The sequence below is a fragment of the Lissotriton vulgaris genome, chromosome 7 (genome assembly GCF_964263255.1).
Source record: "Lissotriton vulgaris chromosome 7, aLisVul1.2, whole genome shotgun sequence".
Lineage (NCBI taxonomy): Eukaryota > Metazoa > Chordata > Amphibia > Caudata > Salamandridae > Lissotriton > Lissotriton vulgaris.
In genome coordinates this window covers 168,250,549-168,272,723 of record NC_141695.1, presented here as the reverse complement: position 1 = coordinate 168,272,723, position 22,175 = coordinate 168,250,549, and the positions used below count along the sequence as shown (strand labels likewise).

Genomic DNA, 22,175 nt, shown 5'->3' with positions numbered 1-22,175 from the left:
ACTCAGAGCTCAACAATAGATCAACAGACTCGAGTTAATAAATGTCCAGCACACTGCTTATCTTGCCAAGACACAGGTACTTTTAAAAACTCTTTTTATTGAACTTGTGCTCAATCGATGGTGTTGACAACGAAAATACGGTGCACATTAGTGAGAGTGATTAGAACTAAAGGGCAAAGTCTGCAAATATGGAGTGAGTAACATAGCTTGGCTTTTCCTGATACTCCCTGGCCAAATCCCACTACATAAAACTAGGTTGCAAGGATGGTACATATTTAACATTCACTACTTCATTGCGCGTCACATTGCCTGGTAGATCTAGCATCCCTCCCATATCTTTCCCATTTACAAGGGCAGCCCCTGCTGAGATACACCCTGTGTCCACCCGTTGATCAAGATCTGCTTCCCAATCCTCCACCCTGGGGGGTCAGCTGGCTCCCCAACCCCGTGCAATATTACGTTTGCCAACCGCTGAAGCCAGGGCCAGTCATATTCTGCAAAAACTATGCCACGTCACCTCACTCGTGATATTCAGGAGGCGCCATTTGGCCCCCATGGGGATCGCTAGTCCCATAAACTGGGACATTATTCTCATGATCTCTACCCAATAGCATTGAATTACCTGACAACTCCACACCACATTAAAAAAAATCCCCTCCCTCGCATTCCCTTACGCAGAGAGGTGGCCGCCCGCCCTATTCGGTGCAACAAAGTTCTGGAGTAGTAGGTCCTATGTAGGATCTGTAGTTAAATTAGACCAGAACGAGTTCTAATTGCCACCTCCCTGGCACCCTGAATGGCCTCAACCCAATCGCCATCTCCAAGCGTGCCTAGATCCTCTCCCACATAGCTCTCTGCGACCCCAAGGGATCCAGGGAATTGTAGATCAACTTCCTATAGATGGCTGAGATTGCTTTTTCGGTCAGGGGATTAGATTAGTTAGATTAGATTAGTTAGCAGCTGGTCCTCCAGTGGGGTTGCATCAGGCAACAGCTCCCCTTGCCAGATGTGACCTTGCAGAGCGTGATCCACCTGCGAATTTCAGAACCATTTTTAGTCACCTAATTTATACTTTTATTGTAGGATCGTGAAGGACAAAAGCGCCTGTCCCCTCCACACATCGCCCGGCCGCTTTAAGCTAATCAATCCCCATTTTGTGAAGCCCTGCAATACTCCTGCTGCAATTAAGAGATCACCATCATACAGTGGAGTAATTTCAGTCAGCTTACCTTCTCAGCCTAAACACTTGGTAGCCTCTCTCCAGACCCTTACCAATGTTTGGGTATGATTTGGAATGGTGTACTCATACTTTCTTCGATACAGCACCGGGGTGGGGTAACCTCTCTTGCCCATGGCCAATCTATCTACCCGGTAAGCAGGATCCTCACGGTCCACAAAAACCCAGTTGTTGACAGCCATCAGTTGCCTGGCCCAGTAATACTTGAGAATGCTCCGGACCGCCGGTCCACCTTAATAAACTACTCTCTGCACCTTACTCAGCGCGAAGCGCCACCATCCCACAACAGGAGCCAAAGTTCTCAGTCTACCTTTTGAAAGAAAATGTCCGGTGGTTTCTTAACCACTTGGATGCTAAGGCTTTTCCCGTCCTGCGCTGGCTCTCTGATTTTCCCATTATACATGACGAGTTGACCTTGTCATGAGCACAGCTCATCTGGGTGAGCATCTCCCTGGGATGTAGTATCACACAAAAGCAGTGCAGCTCGCCAGACATTCTTGGGATCTCAATAAGAGGCCCAGGCAGGGGGAGGTTTCTTGATATATTTAATATATATGCCAGCGGCACTAAATGCTGTTCCTTTTCCCCGACAGTAGCATTGCTAGAAAAATCTATTCGAGATTGTGGTAGTGGCACGCATGTATTGGTTGTGGGGGACCCTAACTGCACATTCGAGCCCCTTGCAGTAGAGGACATCCTTGATCTTACTGAGGACGACTCTAGGAGGGGCATACCAGCGTTAGCGATCAAACCAATAACAAAATGGACGCAGTGGGAGATCCAGCTCAATGCGCTGATGCTTGAATATGGTTTAAGAGCAGCGAATTGCAGAACCGCCTCACATCCTTTAGGTGCCCACACATACAATAGGCCCGACCATACATCAAGGATTGACTATATTCTCCTCGATTTAACACTTTGGAACTATATTCAGGATATGGTAGCAGTACCAACTGTAGACAGCGATCACAACTCGCTGTCTTTGAGCCTAAAGCACCTGTGGCCATGCCAAAGCGGCTTATGCCTCCAGAAAAGTAAAGTCCACCTCAGAAGTTCTTCCATCTAACTGCGGAAGGCGCCTCAAGTGCAAAGTTGCCTTAGATGAAGCAACGGTCCAGGCTATAGGAATGATACTGGCAGCCTCACTAAGCGAGATGGAAGTGTCCCTTCTGGAGCATCCAGACCCTTCCCGGGCTACGTTGGTATTCCAGGATACCACAAAGTCCATAGGAAATTTATTCTTGGTACAAACATGTGGGGGCAGGGCAAAAGGGCCCCAGAGGCCTAAGGCAAAGCAGGGCTGGTATACAACAGATTGTAGGCAGAAGAAGTTGGCATTAATTAAGGCTGTCAAGATGAAGTCGCAACCTCTGATCCATTACACCAGGAGAGAGTACTATTTAGCGGTAACTAACGCCAAAAGGGTGTGGGAGGACCTGTATTGGGAAACATTAAAAGAGGCTAGCGCAGGGCGAGATGCAGGCCGGTTCTGGAGCACTATAAGAGGGAGCAATAGGCCTGACAGTGACCAGGTGTGATTTGACCACTTTTCTAAGTTGTATTCTTGCCAGCCAGAAGCTCCTAGTGATTCCGCTCCATGCAGTTCTCAAGTAGTACCCAGAGAGAATAATCAATTTCCTTTTTCAGTCAAGGAGGTTGAATACGCAATTAGTTGCATTGTGCCCCAAAAAGCAGCTGGCCCTGATGGTGTTCTTGGGGACTTGCTTTGTTCTAACCTGCCGAAATGGGGGAAGCTTATTCATACTCTTTTGACTGCTATTGACAAGGGTGCCGCAATTCCCGAGTCCGGGAAGGGGGCCGAGGTCGTCCCTATTTATAAAAAGGGCCAGAGGGACGACCCTTCCAACTACCGCCCAATAAGTGTATTAGACTCCACCCAGAAAGTTGTGGGGAAGGTGGTGCTTGAAAGAATTCTGCAATGGGCTGAGGACAATGAGATTCTCTCCAACTATCAAGCGGGCTTCAGAGCTGGCACAGGCACTATAGAGCAGGCTTTTAGATTACTACTTATTTATTGGAAAGTGGTTGTTATAGGCAAAGGCAGCCTTTAGCTTGTTTTTATTGATCTAAGGACTGCCTTTGACCTTGTGCCTAGAGGACGTTTATGGGGGGTGCTGTCAGTCATGGGGATTCCACCCAACATCTTGTCTATTCTAGTAAGGCTTCACAAAGGAAACTCCGCGCAAGTGAGGTGGGGTACAAAGGGGCAGAAAACTAATAGGATTCCGGTGGGGAGAGGGGTCCGCCAGGGATGTGCCCTTGCCCGACCCTTTTTTCACTGTATGTGAATGGGGTGGTTGAGCACTTGCTACTTAAACCATCAGATGCTCCATCCCTGGCGGGGGAGCGTATCCCTACCCAATTATTCGCCGATGATACGCTCCTAATATCTAAGACCCCAGTGGGCCTTCAAGGCCTCCTAGATAACTTTCAGGCTTTTTGCATCCAACGTGGCCTAGTAATAAATACTGACAAGACATTTCTGGTCTTGACCCCCCCAAAAAAAATTGGGCGCCCCCCTGTACTAACCATGTATCCCTAGAGAGGGTCAGCGTATTCGACTATTTAGGTATTCGTATATCGGAAACTATGCAGTGGACCCCGCACCTTTGTAAAATGCTATTAACCCACAAGAGAGTCACGGGGGCCCTCCTTAAAGAGCAGCGCTTCTCTTCTACAAGACCGATAGCCCCTGTTATTGACATTTTTAAGGCAAAGGGCGTTAGTACTGCCCTGTATGGGGCAGAGCTTTGGGGCACTTCAAATATAGATCTACTGGTAAGGTCTGAAAACAAGTTTTTAAGGGCCATTATGTCCCTTCCACAGAGCACCCCGCTGACTCCCTTATTGCTTGACCTAGGATGTCATCCCATCAGTGATCTTGCTAAACTTCGGCCATTACTTCTATGGGCCCGGCTGTGGCGAGTACCGGAACTTGCCAATTATGCGAAGGGGCTAGCGGAAGTTATGACAATGGTGGGATGGCATAAGATAAAATGGCTCAAAGATGTTACATTTTTACTTGGCAAGCTAGGCCCTACTGAAGCCTGGGATACTCAGTCTTCTCCCCCGAAAGCGACCCTTAAGATCCTTTATTGGAAATGGGTCGCTACCAGAACTTGTATTGACCCAACTCTTGGTAGGTTGACGGAAGAGTTCCTAAGGCATAAAGATGTACCATTACGGGAACGATATCTAGATATTGTATTGAAATCTTATGACCGGGCATCATATTTTAGATTTAGGGTAGGGGCACTCCCAGTGCGCGCCCTAACTGCTCACTGGAAACCCCGTCTCAGACAACAACTCTTTGCCCTATTTGTCAAACTAGTATAGAAACTGTACTACATATCCTGTTTGCTTGCCCGGTTTATGCCCACCCAAGACGAAGGTGGCTCAAACCTATATGCCAAGCTATGGGAACTAGGCACTCCACTGAGGCACACCGGATTTTAATGTCGGACACGCGGCCACTATATGTTTGTGGTCTTTCGAAGTTTTTAGCATGGACATGGTCCATTAGGGCTAAAAGGCTAACACCAAATTTTTAATCTGGTTTTAAAACATGGTTAAATTTAAAATCTGTAACCACAATTTTATTGTCTAAGTTTTTAGATTTAAAAAAATAATGAATTGCTAACAAATTGTTTTTATGTAAATGTGTTGTATATAATGTGTGCTTTTATGATATTTTTATCGAAATAAAGCCCTATGAACTGAACTGAAAAAAGGTTGCCCTCTGCAACCCTCAAATTATAGGCCCATTAGCCTGATAGATATAGCACAGAAGGTATTCGGGAGAATAATTCTGGAAAGAATCCAGACATGGGAAGAGGACAACAAGATCCTGAGTACCTTACCGGCGGGCTTCAGAACAGGGACATCAACCAGTGACCAGATCTTCCGACTCCAGGTCCTCTATTGGAAATCAGTGAGTGTGGAGGGTGGCAGCCTCTACCTCATCTTTGTGGACCTGCGGGCTGCCTTTGATCTGGTCCCCAGGGAAAAATTGTGGAGAGTTCTCCACGATCTTGGTATGCCACCCTTTCTCCTGGGAGTTCTGATTAGGCTGCATTCAGGGAATTTTGCTCAGGTGAGATGTGAGAAAGCGGGAGAATTGTCAGCACGATTCCCAGTACAAAGAGGGGTGCGCCAGGGATGTGTCCTGGCCCCCACTCTCTTCTGTCTATATATTAATGGGCTTATAAAACATCTCACTGGCATTAAGGACACGGATGCCCTGAGACTAGCCGCAGGTAGAGTGCCTGCACTAATGATTGCGGACAACACCTTACTGGTGTCCCGACCAGCCACAGGAATTCAACGCATCCTTGATGGCTTCCCAGAATTCTGTGTGTTAAGTGGTCTGGAGATCAATCTAGCTAAAACTAAATTTATGATTCTTAACCCTTCGAGGCAGACGCAACCAAACCCAGCCCTGAATGGGATACCCCTCGAGAGAGTAAAGACCTTTGCTCTGGGCAATAGCTTGCTTAATCTCCACAACGGCCCCCACAACGCTAAAGATGCCTGGCCTCCACCTTGGGGGTGCCCAGGAGTGGACGCCTCACAGGGAAAGCCAGGATGGGTTACACAGCGTACAAAGCGCCTTGAGACCCTTGCGGGTGAGTAGTGCGCTATACAAGTATCAATTTACATTTACATTTACAATATCTAGGCATTACCCTCCAGGAACACCTGGGATGGGAGGTCCAGCTAGCTAAGTCTGCCTTGAAACTGACACAGACTGTGGGTGGACTAACCAAAATGTACAGAACATCTGCCTTTAAGCCTGCAGCCCCCATTGTAGAACTATACAGGGTACAAGCAAGAGCAGCCTCCTTATATGGGGCGGAACTTTGGGGCCACTACAGGCCGAAAAGCTTGGTACGGGTCGAACACTCATTTATGAGAAATGTGTTTGGCTTACCTGTTAGTACTCCCTTGGTCCCACTAAGGTTAGACCTAGGGCTACTGCCTGTGGAAAAGGAGGTGGCCCTGAGGCCACTCACTTATTGGAGAAGACTGTGGTCTGTTCCAGAACTGGCCTCATATCGTGCAGAGTTCCAGGAGGTGTGGTTTGCATCCAAATCAAAGGAAATCCCATGGTTATCCCACATCAAGAACTTCTGCGCTAGGATTGATGTTTCTGAGCTATGGGAATTTCCGGAGTTATCCTGTTATCTTACCAAGGTCGACCTAGTAAATAGGTATAGGCAGCATAATCTGATGATTCTTTATGCTAGTACATTAGCCAGCAGACTGACAACTCAGTTCCTCGTTATAAAAGCAGAGTACAGGAAGGAGGAATTCCTGGATATGATCTATCCAGCCCAAGCGAGAAAGTTGTATATGCAACTAATAATGGGCAGTTTGCCACTCAGGTCATTCACTAGCAAATGGGATGTGAACAAAAGTAGTGAGTGCCCGGCGTGCGGACACTCGCTTGAAAATGAAAGCCAAGTATTCTTCTTTTGTCCGGCATATGGGCCGTCCCGTAATGGTGAAACCTATTTGTAGGAATTTGGGATTTCGCAACTGTGAAAATGCACTTAGAGTGCTGAAATATGACACCCACCCCCCTGTTGTATTCTCTGTTTCCCGTTTTTTAAATGGAATGTGGATAAAACGCAGAACCTTTTTAACGCCCTAATATGAGACTAAAAGTCATAGACAGTATCTCTATCTTGTGTGCTTCCAAAGTGTTTGTACCATTTGTGACAGCATAGGCTGCTGCTAGCTCTCCAGTGGGGAGTCTCATGCAAGAACCATCAACAAAAAGTGTCATTTCTGCCTTAGAAAGGGGAGTATCTTGTAAATCTGGTCTGGGTTTGGTCACTAAATCAATTATGTCAATACAATTGTGAAGTTGTTCAGTAGGAGAGGTCAGTGGCAACAGTGTTGCTGGGTTTAAAATGTTGCATTGTCTAATCTCAATATGTGGCTGAAAAAGCGTCATCTCATATCCGGTGAGTCTGGCTATTGTCAGATGCTGTGTTTGCGTTCTGTTTAGCAGAAGTTCTACAGCGTGTGGGACCTGGACTATCAGAGGATGTGCCAATACAATAGCATCGCTTTGTCTAATAGCTTGTGCAGTAGCTGCTACTGATTGTAGACATGCAGGTAATGCTTGTGCTACTGGATCTAATGTACTTGAAAAATAACCACATGGTCTATGTCTGTCTGCTTGAAGTTGGGTCAGGACTGATAGTGCTGTACCTGAGTTTTCTGTTACAAACAAGGTAAAATCTTTGGTGTAATCAGGTGTTGCTAACACTGGGGCTTGACACATAGCCTTTTTAAGAGACAAATTGCGGGATCCACTGTCTACAATATGAGGTGAGACCAACAAAAGCTCGAACTTGTTTCTGTGTTGTTTTTTGTGGTATTTGTTGTATGAGCTGGATGCGTTCCTTTGTAAGCTGCCTACCCTCCTTTGACAGCAAGTGCCCTAAGTATGCCACTTGCTGTAAACAAAATTGGAGCTTACCAGGGGAAACTTTATGGCCATTTGCAGCTAGGAATTCTAGTACTAGTAGTGATGCTTCAGCACATGCTGCGTCAGATCTGGCCGTAATGAGGATATCATCAACATATTGTAGTATGGCTGTATCCGTGGGCATTTGAATAGTATCCAATTGTCTTTTCAGCGCTTGGCTATATACACTTGGACTTTCGGTGAAACCTTGAGGTGCTCTTGCGAATTGGAAACTTCGTCCTTGTAAGGAGAAGCCAAAAAGGTATTGACTGTCTGGGTGAATGGGTATACTGAGGAATGCGTTTTTTAAGTCAATGACAGAAAAATGCGTTGCTTCTGCATCTATGGCTGTGAGTAAAGTGAAGAAGTCTGGGACCACAGGGTGTTGTGGAATGACACATTTATTGAGCTCTCTCAAATCCACCACTAGTCTGTAGACAGGTGGTGTTCCTGGTTCCACTTTTTTATGAACTGGTAAAACAGAGGAATTGCAAATGTTTTAGGTTGTTTCTTTAATCACACCTGACTGTATTAGGTCCTGAATAATTAACATTAATGCTTGTTCAGCTTGAGGTGGAATTTTGTATTGTCTTATACGTGGTAGTTGGGCTCCCTCTTTCAGTGTAACCTTGTGAGGTGTTATTTCCATACATCCTACTGTGGTGGAATCAGTGGCCCAAAGGGTGGGTGGCAAATCTTTCAAACGCTCGTCTAATTCTCTACTTGTGTAGTGGCCCTTAAAATCTCATAGAAATAGTCTGACATCTTTAGGTGAGCAAACAATAACAGTTCCTAATTATTTCAATGTTTTTATACCAAGCAAATTTTCTGGACATGATTTTGTCAATATAAGATCTGTAGTTGTCGTGAGGGGACCAACCTGCAAGGGCAGTGGTTTTGACGTGGTGTTTGTCACAGGTTGTCCGGAGAAACCCAGAGAAATACTTTTTGAACCCGAGAGAGGAGCCTCTGGGACCTCTTGATGGCTTATTGTTGTTTTACTGGCCCAAGTGTCTAGTAGAAACTTTCTATCCTCACCAAGAAGTCGGACCTCTATAAATGGGCCTTTCTGATCTACTGGGATGGGGATTAGGGGCAGTTTGTCATCTTCTCTCCCTTGGCAACATCATGAAAAATCTTGGTAGTATTCAGTGTAGTCGCTGTCTATAATGTTCATTTGGGCCATTTGTGTTGTCGGTGGAACTGAAGGTGTTGAACTGCCTTGGGAAACATTCTGTTTTGGCTGATATGGACGAGGCTGTGTCTTACCAGTAGCCAAATTGTGCTTTAAGACAGGGCAGTCTTTAACGAAGTGTCCCGTCTTTTTGAAATAATTACAAGTGCTCTTCACGTTTGTCTGGCTACCTGGTGTCTGTTGGCGCTGGGGTGCAGTTTGGGCTACTAATGCTTTCATCTTGGTGTCTTTCATGCGTTTCTTATCATTTTCTTCTTCATCCCTAATGCGATTTTGGTGATATAGTAGCATTTGTAACACCTGTGGTGGTGTATGTGCTTGCCAGGTACTTTCTACTTTTAGTACTCTTTCCTTAATAGCTGGCAAGGCTTTGTCTACTAATTTGGAAACAAACAGATGCGGGTAAGCTTCGCTTGTCGGCGTAAGGCCGCTATTTACCGCAAAACATTTTTCAAGTCTGGTGTAATAATCTCCTATGTCTTCACCATGTTTCTGTTTGCAGGAAGAAATGGTATCCCAGTCCTCCTTTTTTACTGTCAGTAACTGTGGTAGCACCTTTAAAATAGTGCCAGGAAGTGCTTTTAGTCTGTCTCCTATACCTTGACCTGCTACTCTAGTATTTTCGTCATTCTGAAGTTCGGTCCATCTAATGTGTTCACCTGCTACTTCCCAATCTTTTTCTCTTACTTTGTCATATATACCTGATGGCAACAATAATTTCAGAATTGCTGTGATATCAGAAAGAGTATATGTTCCCATCATTAATACATCTCCTAATTCTTTAAAGAATCCAGCAGGATCTTTTGAGTGGGAGGGAACCATCTCTTTTATCCTTAGTAACTCAAGTTTTGTCAAGGGTACATAAATAAAAACGCGTTGTACGGCGCCATTCGTGTCAACTCTGGGGTGGACCTCTCTCATGGGGAACTGGCGTGTTTGAGGAAGTCTATTAATTGGTCCACAAGTATTATTGAAAGATTTATATTCAGTCGTTTTCTGGTATTTCTGTCTAAAATCTATAAATGTGTTGAGAAAAACTGAACTATTGTGGACGAACATGTTATCAGCGCAGTCAGACAGAAAATCTTTGAGTCTTGGATCATGTTTAAAATGAGTGTCATTGAGTGTGATGAGATGTTGTACCATGTAGAGACTTGCTAATCTTTGATGTGAGCGTGGTAATGCTAGAAAAAGTTAGGCTATGAGATCATTGTCATATATCTTATATTGAGAGACCCATAGGGTCGCAGTTCTGGCTATTTCCTCCTCCTCCGGTGTAAGTGGAGGTTCCTGGTCTAACCAGTAGTCTAATGCATTGGATGTATTTTCAAATAACTCATCTGGAGATGACCATTCAGAGTGACCTTGGAGGAATGTAGGCGGGGGTGTACGTGAATTGGGGGCGGAAGAACGAACGGGTAGGACTTTTTCAGGAGGTTCAGTAATTTCCTCCTCAAGTTTCTTATTCTCTTCATTTGTTTGCAAGTTTTGCAGAATACGGGTCACCTTACGGGTGAACCTGTCTAGTGCATCCTTTATAAGTTCTAGACTAGTGTGGTCGGATGCGGAATCTAATAAGTCAAAAAGTGAAACTGGTACATTTCTTTCCTCTGCTTGTATGTGTTTTATGAAACAGCAAAGGAGGAACCTATACATGTGCATTTTTACAGGGTGTGATCTTCTTGTAGTCATAGCGTTAATGGCTCGTGAGTTCTCTCCAGTACGAAGAAACTCAGAGGCCGCTTGAAGAAACGTGTCAATTGCTGGTAGATGTCTTATTTCTTTCCAGGAGTCTTGAAGTATTTTACTTATTCGGCCCGCCTCCCCTGTGTTGCTCGGAGTCGGGTCATAGGGGCAGTCGGGAATTGTTTTACCTGGGTCTGGACCTACGGCACCCCCTTCTGGAGTGAGAGGTGGTGTGTTATGTTGTAAAAGGGGTGGCGAAGGCAGAGGGTGTTGAATTACTGGAACCTCATATGGAGGTGGAGTATCTAAAAGGAAATTGGTGAAAGTATCCTCTGGTGATGGGGCTGTAGGTTGTGTCTTAGGTGGTGCAATGTTAAGGTTTTCAGGTGCAGATGGCAATACAGGATAAAAACCAGTAGAAATGGCCGATTGTTCCCTTTTATTCCTTTCACTAACTACTTCTTTCCCTATTTCTTGTAAATGTTCTTTCTTGGCCTGCTCTGACATTCTCTTACCCTTTTCAACTTTATGCAATTCTTTCTGTTGCCTCCTATGGGCTTCTTTTCTCCATAATTCCACCGAGTCACTTTGTGACTGGCGGACTCCCTTTTTCTTCCACAACTGTTCCTCTAATTTTAAAATACATTCCATGTCAAAAGTACCATTTTCAGGCCATCTATATCTGTGTTCTAGGTCTTTAGTATAATCCACCCATAAATCACAATAAATAATTGCACCAACACCATGTTTTGCATACATGAAGTGTCCTGGAGTATCCCAAGGAGGAAGGGGAATTTCCTTCTCAAGAATACTCCTTTTGGTTGCTATCTTACCTATTTTCGAGAAAATAGGCATGATGGCAAGACTTTTCAAAGATTTAGAATTGAGAGAAAAAAGAAAAACAAACAGAACATATATCTTTACCGTACCCACGAAAGTGGTGAGTCCGTCTTTTATACTAGTTTAGCAGTCCTCACCAAAGATAGGTGAGAAACCAACAGAAACATGTATCTTTACTGCACCCTCAAAAGCTGTGGGTTCGTCTTTATACTTTTCAGCAGTACTCACCGAAAAAATAACTGGAAGGCCTCTTGAAGATCTTGAAATGCGCGCAGCTTCTAAGGTGGGGCTCGCAGAACCTCGGACTCGTCTCTTCACAGGTTGGGCTCTGGTTCAGGACGTTCTGCAATTTTCCTCACTGCCTCGTGTGGATGCCGGGTCGCCTCGAGGGAGTTAGCGGGAATTCCCCGCGTTGTGCACTTTGAAGTCCATCAAAGGTCAGGAGGGGATAGTACTGGGTCCAATATCGCCGGCGCGTAGGTAAAAGGTAACGCCCCTATTCGGGCGCCAATTAATGTGGTAAATTAATTCAATATGACCTCATCTCAGAATTTCTATACTTAATAATCATAATTTCAGTCAAAGCAAAGAGAGGAGTCCGTGGTGCTCGAGTACCAAAAAGGGTCCAGTAACTCGAGTTAAGGGGAGAGCTCCAGCACCAAGCGGGTACAGGAGTGGTCTGCAGCTTTATTCACACATCAGAATATTTATACAGTTTTCAGTCAATAGGCAAAAGAAGAAAAGAGAAGTGACAAGAAAAAGGGAAGTGACAAGCAGTAATTTCCAACAGATGTGTCAAGGTAGGGGTGTGTCTTGTGTCTCGTGAGAGGGTATGCGATGTGTGGAAATGTGTTCTCTTTCAGTTGAAGGCCCTTCCTCATTCGGGGGTTTATCTCTGGCTTAGAGTCAAGAACAGGAACCATCTTGTGTAAAACAGGAGCTATCTTGCTGGTTCTGGGAATTGGCTGAACCACAAGAGTCAAAAAGAGGAACTATCTTGTGTAAAACAGAGGCCATCTGCTCTCTGGCTTGCAGTAAAGAACAGGAACTATTTCTTAAAACAGGAACTATCTGCTGGTTCTGGGAATTGGCAGAACCACAGAAATGTGTGGTCAATGAACGGGGGTGCCAGAGGCAGGGTGTCTTGCTTGTGGGTCTGAAGACCAAATGGATGTCACACACAAAATGGGTGCTTGTCTGAATGAGAAAAATGGCTGTCAGGCAGAAACAGGGAAATGATGGGGCACAATTGTCAATTTTATTTCCACAGTGCCCGCTATTTTCCATTAGTGCTCTTAATGTGTGCTGCTTCAGTTCATGGTGTAATGGGAGAGAAACTGATTACCCACTTGCCCAGCGTGCCTCCATGAAAGCACATTCCCTGTCCTGAGCCTCGCAGTTTAATTTACGTTCCTTCGGCATTCCGCCAATCAAGGCTTGTGTCTGGCCTCGAATCACTGACTTCAAATCATCCAATAGCACGCAAGCTGATTCAACAGGCCGGCCGTTCTCCTTAAAATAGAAGTCTGCTCCATCTCTCATACCAGCTTTGAACGCCTTGTCTTTTAAATATCACGGATCAACCCTTGGGGGTAGGATGAAGTCCACAACCGGACCATCGAGTTGCACCTTCCCCAGCGAATGGTCTCAGATTCCCCCTGCTATGTGTGTAGCGGCACTAAAATCAACTTTATTGACAGTCTGGGTGAAAAGATAGTGCAGGCATGCCAGATTAGCATCTGCTGCAGGCAGGTGCCTTCGGTTCTGATACCGTCTTCCCCTCTCGGGCATTTAGGAGTATCATGAATATAGTATAGGTGCAGTTCTGTCACTCCAGTCACCCCAATGCGTATATGCTCTGTTGTAAGCGTCTTACCCTTGCACAAGATGAGTCAGTCTTGTCTGGGTCTTTTTCCTGTTTCCCGGCACTTGAATGGCACGCCCGAACACTCGAGAGAGCAGTGACCCACCAGAAGGCTTTTGTGGAGCACTTTTGTCCTGGGTGTAGGGCTGCATTCAGTAGGGCACCAACTCTGACTTTTCTTTGCAGTTGCCCGAAGATTAGCAGTCCCAAGGTAGCAGTCACACCTGGCCTGTCGGTAAGTGCAGCCCCTCTGGAGGCCCGTCAGCAATTGTCCCTACACTGTGGCCGGCTGGACCACAGGCGTAAGCTCAGACAAGGTGTTCGACACTGGGGTAGTTGTAGTCCCTCATGGGCCTCTGACACAGAGTAGTCACAAACTCAGCAGCTAAAAGCCCAACACAGGCTCTCCAGGAAGCCAGTAGATTCAGACCCTGTTGTGTTAGGAATTTGGCAAATGCAACCTTGAACGGGCCAGTTGGCAGCACACAATCGTCCAACTGGGCCTCAACAATCACGTTGTCGTAGAGTTTTATTTTCTGCCTTGAACTGTTGGGAGTGTTGGCGGGGGGTCCCTCAGACTAGCTGGTCCTGCTGAATGGCTTTCCGGCCCGCCCTACAAATACCGGGGATGTGTCAGACCTGCTCCTTCCAGGACCGCCTTGTCCTCCTACTGGATAGTCAAACTCCCTTCCCTTTCTTACCAGACAAGGAGACTTCTAGGCAGACTTCTAGGCTCTTCAGTACAGGTACATAGCTTCTCCATTAAGTAATTCAGCCTGCAGGTGATGTCCCTTCAACTTAGATAGACTGTCAGGCTGACACCATCCCTGGTGTCACAGCAGGCACCTGAGTTCTTTGTAGAGCACATTATTCCTTGGTAACAGAGGACTTTGAACTGGAGTATAAAAGAGGGATAGATGGTCCAACTTGTATACACACCTGGCAGGCAGGAGATGCATTCTAATCTGTCGCACTCTCACATTGCATTTATGCTACGCACACCAACACCCTAAACACACACTGGATGTTAGCGCAAAGTCTGGGCGCAGGTATTGAAATGGAGCATTACATGGGTGTGTCAGTAGGAAGCCACTCCACTGACCATGATGCAAAGATCGCATCAGGCTATTGTTCCTTACAACAGGGTGCATTGCCACCACCGCTCTAGCTGTTAAACCCATGACAGTCATGTGCCTTAAATAAGGGCACACTTGGTGTGACCCTCCAGGTCAAAGGACCGGTCCGTGACCTATCATAACCCCTTGTTAGAAGTTGCACAGTACTGGGGTGACAGGAAAATCTCATGTAAATTTCTTTTTTTTTTACTTTGTGGTAGTTTTACCCCAGTAACGTGTGGTTACTAGTTTGACGGCATGGACTGGGCAGTTGCCACGAGGAACAGATTCTTCTCCCTGTCAAGCCACATGCCATTCACTATTTCATAGTGTTTTTCTGCTTTTATTTACCACTTGTTTTAAGCAGGTGGTATATATATGCATGTGGTTGGTTGGGGGGAGATTGGTGAAGTAGGGGAGGGATTGGTGAAGCAGGGGAGGGAAGGGGAAAGCATTTTCTAACAGAGGGAAGAATTGTGTGTTTTCCCCAGTTAGTAAAAAAACCAGCATAAGTCTTGGCTGCTTCTGCTGCACCCAGAGTCTTGTGCGTCTTTTCAGTCTAATTTTTCAGTCTGGAAAAAAATGGTGTCCTGTTTTTCTGCACCCAGTAAATCCAGGTGCAGAACAACCTAACAACTGATAATCAGGTGGAATAAAATGAACACATGAAAGTACGCCTTAATTTCATTGCCCTTGATTCATACTCTGGACAATAGTTGAGGGATAGGTCTAGGCATAGTCCTTGCAACACACAATAGATTTGCGTGCGTCAAAGGCCAGAACTCAAAAGTCAGGATACCAGATACAAGTAGGTGGTAACTCAGGGCAGGGGAAAACACCTGATGTCCATGGGGAAATTCCCATCCCAGAAATCTACATTAAAAATTAATTAATAGTATTCTTTTTTAAATAGCTGTTTGGTGCCAGGGCATATGACTTTAATTTCTGCCTTTCAGATTCTATGTTACAACTCCATAGGGTACAGGTATCCTTTGTGAGCTTAATAAAATGTTGAAAATTCTACAAATCCTTACTCCTACATCCAAGTATTTTCAGGCTACCATTCTACACTCTGCTCTGTCAGAAGAGCAGCTCAACATTTTCAAAATTCTGCAATTCTGCATTGATTTGGCTTGTAAATAATTTTTGGAGAAATTTACATGTATTAACTATTTAATTTTAATACTATAGGTGATTGAAATTATGGACGAAAAAAGCACGATTTACCACCAGGCAACTGAATGTTAGTGCCATAAGAAGGACTATTCTGAAAAACTGAAGGACATTCAGCATTCTAAGTTTAAAAAATTTCCGAAATCTAGGTGTGGCGAGGAAGTGGGAGCTGAGGAAAGTTCTATACCTGTAAGTGAAGTCTCTAATTTTGCTTTTCATTAACCCAGAGCAAAGTCATATCTGTGCACACAGCATCAGAAATAATGCCAGAAAGACCAATCACAGCATCCTCATCTGAAATATTATCAGAAAGACAAATTGCCTCAGCATGACAGAATAACGTTCATCTAAAGCATCATGTAATCCCAGAGAGGAAGGACACACTGCATAAAAGAAAGTTATAACAAAAGGTTTCTTCTGGATACCATCAAAGAGAAGACACTAAAGAAGACTCCGAAGCTGACACGCTAACAACCAAAAGATTGGAAAATCACCTTTGTTCAACAACCGTTTTTAACCAGTTACGCAAGTTTCAGACTATCTGCCTCGGGATATAACACCTCGATCCACTCTGCTTACTCTTGCGAAAACCTTAAAAATTCACCACTTTATTTTGTTCATGACCATCTCAGATTGTTTCCTTTTTTATTATGTACAGTTCTGTAATTCTATGTAAATCGCCTCAACATTATCTGTTGTGCAGGAGTGATATGTAAAACTGTTAAATATCAAAATGGATTAAATGAGCACCTTTGTGCTATAGCTATTGTAAATAAATCCTGGTCTTCAGAACTACAAACCTTAACCTTACACCAAACATAGAAAGGATAAAAGGAACTGATGTTCTGCGACTAATGATCCACAATAGTACTGTCTATGTTTTAATGTCCTCAGTTACTGCCAATACGTCAGTGCAAAAAGTGACTTCTCAGCTTAATCATTAAATATCAGACTAACACCTTATCACTGCATTGCTAAGAACCTATACAAATAGATTTGAGAAAAACTTCAGTCACAAAATAAGTTGCTACCAGAGAGGCTATAACCAAAAGACTAAAATCTGCTAGAAACATTTCGACAGGTGTTACAGGGCTGCTTCCAGACATATTTTGCTCAATTCAAGTGTTAAGAAGATTACATACAACTTCTTTTAGAGATAAGTGCTGAACATTATCTAAACAAGCCCGACTCTAAAATCAGGTTCACTCTTACTGTGGCATATAAGCAAGAGAAAAGTAGAGATATTAACTCTAGGAATACAATTGATAAAAGCACGGGCTGTGAGAACAAATTCAGTGTTCAAACCCGTCTCAATCAAACCAAAATAACCCAAGTTGGGGAAAAAAATTACCTGTGCCAACTAAGATTCAGCCATAAATCTCATCTCGCTGAATTTGAGAGAATGCTCACTGGGAAAAACTACTCTCAGTGCAAAGTATGCCAAAAAAGTTTCAGGCGTAAATCTTATCTCACTAAGCATATGAGAATCCACACTGGGGGAAAACGTTACCAGTGCCCTGAATGCCAGAAATGTCTCATTGACCAAATCAGTCTCACTCGGCATATAAGAACCCACACTGGGGATAAACCTTATCAGTGCACGGATTGCCAGAAATGTTTCAGTTTAAACAGTAGTCTCACAAGGCACATAAGAACCCACACTGGGGATAAACCTTTTCAGTGCTCTGAATGCCAGAAATGTTTCGGTCGAAAGAACAGTCTCATTGTTCATATAAGAACCCACACTGGGGATAAACCTTTTCAGTGCTCTGAATGCCAGAAATGTTTCAGTCAAAAGAACAGTCTCATTGTTCATATAAGAACCCACACTGGGGAAAAACATGCAATAACCCATTCTATGGAACAACCTTATCAGTGCTCTGAATGCCAGAAATGTTTCAGTGTAAAACGTAATCTCACACGGCATACAAAGATCCACACTGGGGAAAAACGTTATCAGTGCTCTGAATGCCACAAATGTTTCAGAGACAAAAACTGTCTCACTCGGCATACAAGAACCCACACTGGGGAAAAACCCTATCAGTGCTCTGAATGCCAGAAATGTTTCATTGACACAAGCAAACTCATTGAACATACAAGAATCCACACTGGGGAAAAACCTTATCCATGCTCTGAATGTCAGAAATGTTTCAGAGACAAAACAACTCTTTCTCAACATACAATAACCCACACTGGGGAAAAACCTTATCCATGCTCTGAATGTCAGAAATGTTTCGGAGACAAAAGAACTCTTTCTCAACATACAATGACCCACACTGGGGAAAAACCTTATCCATGCTCTGAATGTCAGAAATGTTTCAGAGACAAAAAATCTCTTTCTCAACATATAAGAACCCACACTGGGGAAAAACTTTATCAGTGCTCTAAATGCCCAAAAGATTTCACACTTAAATCACTTCTAACTGGGCATATGAGATTCCACACTGGGGAAAAACCTTATCAGTGCACTGAATGCGACAAATGTTTCAGGGTAAAAGGCAATCTCACTCAGCATATAATAACCCACACTAGGGAAAAACCTTATCAGTGCTCTGAATGCCAAAAATGTTTCGGCCAAAAAAACAATCTCATTATTCATATAAAAACCCACACTGGGGAAAAACCTTATCGGTGCTCTGAATGCCACAAATGTTTCAGTGGGAAAAAAAGTCTCACTCAGCATATAAGAACCCACACTGGGGAAAAACCATATCAGTGCTCTGAATGCCAAAAATGTTTCGGCCAAAAAAACAGTCTCATTATTCATATAAGAACCCACACTGGGGAAAAACCTTATCGGTGCTCTGAATGCCACAATTGTTTCAGTGAAAAAAACAGTCTCACTCAGCATATAAGAACCCACACTGGGGAAAAAACCATATAGGTGCTCTGAATGCCAGATATGTGTCAGTAAAAAAGGCAGTCTCACTCAGCATATAAGAACCCACACTGGGGAAATACCTTATCAGTGCTCCAAATGCCAAAAATGTTTCAGCCTTAAATGTAATCTCACTAAACATATGAGAATACATACTGGAGAAGAAAATTATCAGTGCTCTAATTGTATTCAGAGGTAGAGATAATTTCAAGCGCCATAAGAAAACAGCATCAAAATATTTTAGTTCCAGAAAAGCATCAGTTTTAAACACAATCTCACTCTACATGAGCAGACGCACACAGGGAAAAAGCATCACCAATGCTGTGAATGCCAGAAATTCCTATCTGATAGGCACAGCCTCACTAACCGTAAGCGATTCTCCATATTGATGAAAAACCTTATGAGTGTTCTGAATGCCAGAAAAGCTGCAGATAAAAACGCTATCTCACCATAAGAAACTCCACACTGGAGAAAATCCTTATGCCAAAAAAGCTAGTATCTGAAATACAGAATCTGAAAGAAACACGTTAGTGTTGAATGAATGAATAGCATTTTTATACCGCGCAAAACTTAGCCCCAAGGGGCATCAAGGCGCCAGACAAACAAACAAAAGGTCCACATTACCAGATAGATGAACCAGGAAGCCACAAAAGGCGCAGTCCCTAATATGCCTGGGAGAAAAGCCAGGTCTTCAGGTGTTTTTTGAAGACCGCTAAAGAGGATTGGCTAGTGAGCTCAAAAGGGAGAGAGTTCCAGAGTTTAGGAGCTAGAACAGAAAAAGCTCTGCCTCTCCACTTTGCCTTTGTGAACTTGGGGACCACAAGCAAATTCTTGGAAGAAGACCGGAAGGTTCTACTGGGGGAATACACACACAGAAGGGCCCTGATACCTTCTGAGCCTGCGCCGTAAAAAGCACCATGGGCTAAGCACAGGAGTTTAAAGGTAATCCTAGAGGGGATGGGAGTTCCTGCCAAAAGTCTTGAATCATTTGATAAGATACCATCCAGCTTATGGCGGGCCAAATGTGTGGGGCCAATGACCAGTTGACCCAAACCACATGCCGCTAGACCATCTACAAGTACTGCAGTATCCTTCGATTCTATGGCCTCTAAGTGAAAATTAAAATTGCAGAGAATAATGAAGTGGGGCTTATCAACGTAGGGCTCTATCAATTTAAGGAAGTCATGGGCAAAGGTCGTTCTGGGGCCAGGAGGTCTATAACAGAGAATACCAGAGAAAGAGGCCGAGGGAAGGAAATTAATAGAGAAATACAAAGCCTCAAACTTATCAGAGGGTAAAGAAAGAGGCTTAGTGCTACAAGTAAAAGTGTCTCTGAAAAGGATACCCAGGCCACCTCCCTTTCGTCCTGACCTATCCATTCTGGCCAAAGAATAGCCCTCGGGGACTGCCTCTACGAAGTCACGGCTGGAGGTTTCAGAACCCCAGGTTTCGGTACTAAAGACCCAAGGGGGCCTTTTTTGAGAGACAAAGTCGTTGAAGGCAACATTATTACGAGCCAACGACCTAGCATTAAGGAGCAGGCCAGCCTCACTTAAATCGTTAGGAATGGGAAACTGACTTCCATATCTCCCTAGATTTATTAAGACAATAATGGCGAGGGCGTATGGATCTAGAAACCCCTTTGCAACAGTTGAGATTAACCAGGTTGTCAGGAATAGAAGAGAAATGACACGGTTTAAACCCAGGTCTAAGTGCAAGAAGTGCAGAGTGGGAATATAACTCACGATTTTTATGAAGAGTAAAACGAGGTCCAGCCCAACTAGCCCCTTGCGCGTCCTTAGCTCGGACAAGTGCAACTTCGGCGCACGCCTGCTGCGCGCGTCCGCTGTGCGCGGAGAAAGTCATCCCGATTAAATATGGCCGGCCCGAGTCTGGCGCACCACCTGACCGGCACCAGCCAATGGGAGCGGGGGGGGCTAGCTGTCTGCCGCCGTGCCCTCCACGCAAACGGAAAACCCGCGGTGGAATGGGGCACAGGCAGGTAGGGACCAAACAACACTAAGCAAAGCACCCAATGCACAGTAAAATGATTTCCAATTAAAATGCGAGAAGTTTTAAAATTCGGCGATATATGAAAAGTCAATTCTAAAATAGCAGCAGTAAAGACCAGTTAGCAGCAAGTTAATTCAAATTATTTTAGAGCAGCCGGGCATAGTAATTCATGCACCGGTAACGAGAACCAACTGAGGGTTCCAGTCGTCCCGATTAAATATGGCCGGCTCCGAGTCTGGCGCACCACCTGACCGGTACCAGCCAATGGGAGCAGGGGGACTAGCTGTCTGCCGCCGTGTCCTCCACGGAAACGGGAAAACCCGCTGTGGAACGGGGCACAGGCAGGTAGGGACCAAACAACACTAAGCAAAGCACCCAATGCACAGTAAAATGATTTCCAATTAAAATGCAAGAAGTTTTAAAATTCTGCGATATATGAAAAGTCAATTCTAAAATAGCAGCAGTATAGACCAGTTAGCAGCAAGTCAATTCAAATTATTTTAGAGCAACCGGGCATAGTAAGTCATGCACCGGTAGATTCCTTACCTTAGAATTACCCCCAGGCGTCAGACTGGATGCAGAAAGTTTTTCGTCAGCAGTACCCCTGCGCGTCGGTAGGCGTCGTCTGCGGCTCCGTGTCGGTGTCGTGATCGCCGGAATGATGTCGCTGGAGTACTTAGACGCCGCCCTCGCGCGCTGACGTCATTTCTTCTTTTTTCCGCGCCAGCTAGCGCAGATCCGGGAAGAGCACGTACCTGTAGTCATTTTTTGACAAACTTTTTGGACATTTTTGTCTATCTTTGGTGCCAGTAGGGATGCCCGGTTTAAAGCTGTGTGACGCCTTTAACCGACTGATGTCTGTTACCGGCCCCCTCCGCCGGTGTCCCTACTGTTTGGGGGGCGACCACGATGACAAGTCGTGCCCTGACTGCCGGGCCTTGACGTCGAAGGCTAGGCGGGAGCGTTCCCGTAAGCTCCTCGAGCTCCGGCAGTCGACTGTGTGCCGCTCGAGGTCCCAGTCGGGGAGGAAGTCGAGGAACTGGTCGCGGAGCCGCAGTCATCACCGATCATCCGGATCCAAGTCCTCGCACTCGGGTCAGTCGAGGCATGTCAAAAAGAAGCAGTGTTGCTCTTCGGACTCCCCTCGCCACTCACGCGGCTCAGGAGTCGTATCATGTCCCACACCCTCCGCTCCCTGGACTCAATGCGACTCCGGGCGATATTAGAGACTTCCTCGTTGCCAAGAGGACTCTCTTCCCGCCGTCGACACCTGCCGGCGCGGCTTCGGGCCCGCGGGCCCGACTGGGAGTCCTAACTTGCTGGCGGTTTCGGCCCCGGTGCCGTCGGCAACTTCGGTCTCGGCGTGCAGGACCCCGTGGGATCCAGGCCTGGATCCCGGTCGACGCCAGTTGACCTTATGACTCCTCCGCTGGTGCTGACCCCGGCGCCATCCTCGGACAACACCGTCCCTGGTTTTACCCCCAGTCCTGGTTCGGGGTCGGAGCAGGACCCAGAGTTGGGTATCTGCCGCTGATGAGGGTTCCCTAATCTCTGTCTCCCATATGGCCTTCCCATCCCAGAAGAGATACATGCGTCCCTGTGCCAGAAGTAGGTTGTGGTTGCTATTCCCACTACTTCTTGGTACCCAAGAAGGACAAAGGCCTGCGTCCTATCT

The 22,175-nt window shown here is 45.3% G+C and overlaps 1 long non-coding RNA gene across 1 annotated transcript in view; it reads left to right on the top strand.

Moving 5' to 3' along the window:
* The window catches only part of LOC147701085 (uncharacterized), a 62,939-nt gene extending 46,697 nt beyond the window's left edge, over positions 1-16,242 (top strand). The window contains exon 4 of the long non-coding RNA XR_015297430.1: positions 15,628-16,242. This is a non-coding gene — a long non-coding RNA (uncharacterized LOC147701085). The remainder of the gene's footprint in view (positions 1-15,627) is intronic.
* Positions 16,243-22,175: the final 5,933 nt, after the last annotated feature.